The sequence below is a fragment of the Pelodiscus sinensis genome, unplaced genomic scaffold, assembly GCF_049634645.1.
Source record: "Pelodiscus sinensis isolate JC-2024 unplaced genomic scaffold, ASM4963464v1 ctg50, whole genome shotgun sequence".
Taxonomy (NCBI): domain Eukaryota; kingdom Metazoa; phylum Chordata; order Testudines; family Trionychidae; genus Pelodiscus; species Pelodiscus sinensis.
Genome location: NW_027465948.1, coordinates 516,283 through 520,290, shown reverse-complemented (window position 1 = coordinate 520,290; position 4,008 = coordinate 516,283).

The window sequence follows — 4,008 nt, the reverse complement described above, 5'->3', positions numbered from 1 at the left end:
CCAATCAGTGTGGACGCGCTAGTTCGAACTAGCAAAACGCTAGTTCGAACTAGTTTTTAGTTCTAGATGCGGTAGTTCGAACTAGCTTAGTTCGAATTAACTAATTCGAACTAAGTTAGTTCGAACTAGCGCTGTAGTGTAGACGTACCCCCAGTGATTGTCCTGACTTCGCTTTTCACGCAGCTCATGAAGCCCAGCTGTGCGCTGAGAGCCGTCTGGTTCATCTGTCTCTCCAGCTGGCTCTTCTGGGTGACGATAATGTTTCGTACCACTGTGATAGTGAGCCGTATGGCAGCTGCTGCAGAGACGCTGACAGCCGTCACCCCAATGCCTTCCACGACAGCTATGGCGTCTCCCGAGGCATCCCCGATGGGGATCCCAAACACTAGGAGGAGACCACCCACCCCAATAGCTACCATGATCAAAAGGATCACAGCCACCCACAGCGGGAGGAAGAGGAACTTCTTGCTAACCCATTCCTGATCCCCTGGTCTTTCGATGATGCTACATTTCCTGTCTATGGTCCTGTAAATGCTCATGGGTAGGAGACCAAAGTGGCTTTCGATGCCGTCGCACAGTGTGGTAATGAGGCCTGCCCAGAGCTGGTTGCAGCCCGCGTACTCCCAGGCGCTGAAATGGATGAAGACGTGTTTCACGTTCCTTCTCCACTTCTGCTGCTCCGTCAGGACCGGCCGGTAGAAGATCATGAGTAACAGGAGCTTGAGTAGATCCCGGCCAGTGTTGTCACGCTGCATCTTCTGCGTCCGCTGAAATTCCTCCTGGTCTTTCTTCTTCGATTCGTTTTCCATGTTCTCTGAGATAAAAGAGGAAGATATGTTAGGTACCTGGCAGTGCCTTAAATCTCTCCTCCTGAAGGGTCTTCCAGCTTCACAATCCCTCCCTTCTGGGAAGCAATCAAGAATGGGTAGCTCTTGGCAAAGCCATCCTTAGGATTGATGGGATCCTACACCGTTCTATTAAACTGGTGCCCATCTGCCCAACAGCAGCCCAGATGGATGTTGAATTTTTAGCGATGTGATTTTATAATCCTCATCCACACACTAATAAACAAACACATTTTAAACTAAGGTCCTGTCGACTCTCACAGTAAATTCAGCAAACATTTAGCAGAGGTTGGCAAATGCCTGTTAAATGGCTTCATTACCATGTCGTTGATGTTCTGCCAGTAGCTCGAGCAGACTTTGTCACTTGTAAATTAACTAGATCTTCTAGAACTTCTGCTGCTGGAGGAAGCAGAGCCACAGACCATGGATAGGAAGAGGCAGGTGGGTGGAGTGGACATGAAAACCCAGTGCTGCTCCAAATTTTCAGGTCCCCTATGCGATTGCATAATCGGCAAATGAGTACGGGTGGCTCTGGCTCTTTGGAGATAGTTGTCATCCACTAATCCCCATCCCCACAAGGTTCCTTCCCCGTCTTACGTTCCCCGGGGCAGTACTCACCCTTGATTTTGTGTAAGAGCAGGTTTTTGCAATGTCCCCATGGTGCATAAAACCCAGCAGTCACTGGCGTAGGCACAGTGTACAGGGCCTTCGCTAAAGCGAGGCAGTAGATATCCTCCTTGGTCCGGAACCCTGCAACGGGGATGAGGTAAAACACGAAGATTAGCCTCACCGAGCGCATCCGCAGTGGATGCTCAACAGTGTCTCCGCTAATATTTTTCGGTTCAAGGTACTAGGTACAAGGGGAGGGAGCAAACAAATGTCCGAAACCAGACAAGTTTATTTTAGGCTATAAATATTGGGGTGCCTGGCCTTACCCCCTTTGCATGGCTGAAGGGACAACAGAGACTTACTGACTGACTTGCTCCTCGTCCTGGGGCACTCATGAGTTGGTGCACGCGTAACCGCAAATCCAGGGCACTAGATCTGTGACTACACAGCTATAAACCTGGCCAAGTGCCTCTGTCACCAGACGGTGCCTGTGGTCGGTCTTTGTGCATAACAGCGAGATCTGCAGCAGGAGCAGGCTGCGTTACCTGCACTGACCACTGATAACACCAGAGCTCCAAGAACAGAAGCACTGAGCCACGCTGCTGAGGCAACCACATCACAGCTCTTAACACTAGGAGCCCGTAAGTACTCCTGTAGACCCTGCTTTCGCTGGCATTAAGCCAAACAGCGTCCACAGAGCCCCCTGGCACTCCTGCGCCCTGCTGTGCAATGCAGAGGGAGAGATGGAGAAGAGAAAGGCCCACGTGTTCCTTTGCCCTGGCCCAGGCTAGCCTATGCCACTTCCCATGGTTCTGTGGGCCAGATTTGCAGGGCGGGGAAAAGAGATGTAGAGGTCATGGTGGGTAATCAGCAGAACATGAGCTCCCATTGTGGCGTTGGGGCTTAAAAAGCTATTGTAATTCTGAAATGTATAAACAGGAAACGCTTGAGTAGGAGTAAAGAGGTTGTCTCGCTTCTGTGATGGATGGGAGGCCCACTGTTCTTTTCTGAACATCCCAGTATTCAGTGACTAAAGGGTTAAACCTAGCTAGCTAGAAAGTGTTGGCAGGGAGCCAGGAGCACCAGTGAGAAGAAAGAGTTCAGATCTGCATTAAAAGGGAATCTGTCTGCTGTTTTTCTTTGTGAGTTTAATCCTGGAGCTGTGGAAGGGGATGAGGGGGGGGATGAATTGAACTGGGCAGGGACATCATGCCTAAAAAAAAGAATACCTGGGCCTAGAATTGGACTGGACCTTGGAAGTGTGGATCCTTGAGTAGATAGAGAATGTTTATTTAGATGCGATCAGGTTATTTTTTTGTTTTGTTGTTTGGTTAAACTCCTCTGTGCTAAATCCATATCCCCTCCTCTCCCCACTATAACTTTAAACTGAATCCCAGGGATGCAATTGTCTGTGTTTTAATCTGTTCTTTTCTCAGTTGCGCTATAACTCCTAGCAGCCAAGTCAGCTTTACAAATGAATACCTTTTTGTTTTCTTAATATAATCACCTATTTTAAGGCTATGATCTGATTTTGTATCCTGGAAAGTAATAGGAGGTCTGTGTATACCTGCCTAAGACTAAGAGGACAGCTATCAGAAATTACAGTTTGTTTTCATTTTTCTTTTTTTCTTTCCAAGTGCTAAATAAAAGGGAATAATGACATCTCTGGATCTGCTGGTAATGCTCCTCCTAATGCAACCTAATATGCCATTAGCCTTCTTGGCTACAAGGGCACACTGTTGACTCATCTCCAGCTTCTCATCCACTGTAACCCCCAGGTCCTTTTCTGCAGAACTACTACTTAGCTGGTTGGTCCCAGGCCTGTAACAATGCTTGGGATTCTTCTGTCCCAAGTGCAGGACTCCGCACTTGTCCTTGTTGAACCTCATCAGATTTCTTTTGGCTCTTGTGTAAAAGAGTTTGGGGTACCCTTCTGGAATACGTTCCCAAGTGACTTCTTCCTGCGTTCAAGAAGAAAAAGTTTTTTTCCACTTGGGTAGAGGCAGCAACCCTCCTAAGCTCAGGGAATCTGTGACCTTGGGGAGTTTTGAAGCAGAAGCCCATAGAGACACGGTATTTTAAGGTCTCTTTTGGGCCCACACCTTCTGCACTCCAAGTGCCAGAGTGGGGAACCGACTTAGCCTCTTTATTCGGCACTTGAACTTCTGCTGCTGGAGTTCTGTGCCCAGCTCTGGTGACCAGAATTCCAGATGGATGTTGATAAATTGGAGAGGGGTCATGTCAAGGCTGTTTCCCACTCTGGCACTCCAAGTGCAGAAGGTGGGGGCCCACAAGAGACTTTAAAATACCCTGCCACTGGAGGCTTGTGTTGGTGTTGCTGCCACCATCCAAATGCACAAACCCCTTTGAGAACCAGACAGGCGCATTTCAGAATTCCCTCCTGTGGGGTACCTTCCTTGTCCTTGACACTCCCTCCAGAGAGAGCTTGAAAACCTGTAATTTCTCCTAGAAGTATGGCTTGCTGTCTTAGGCACGTGCATACAGAACCTTCCGCCCTCTAGGATGCAGGAATCAGATCATGGTTTTAAAAATT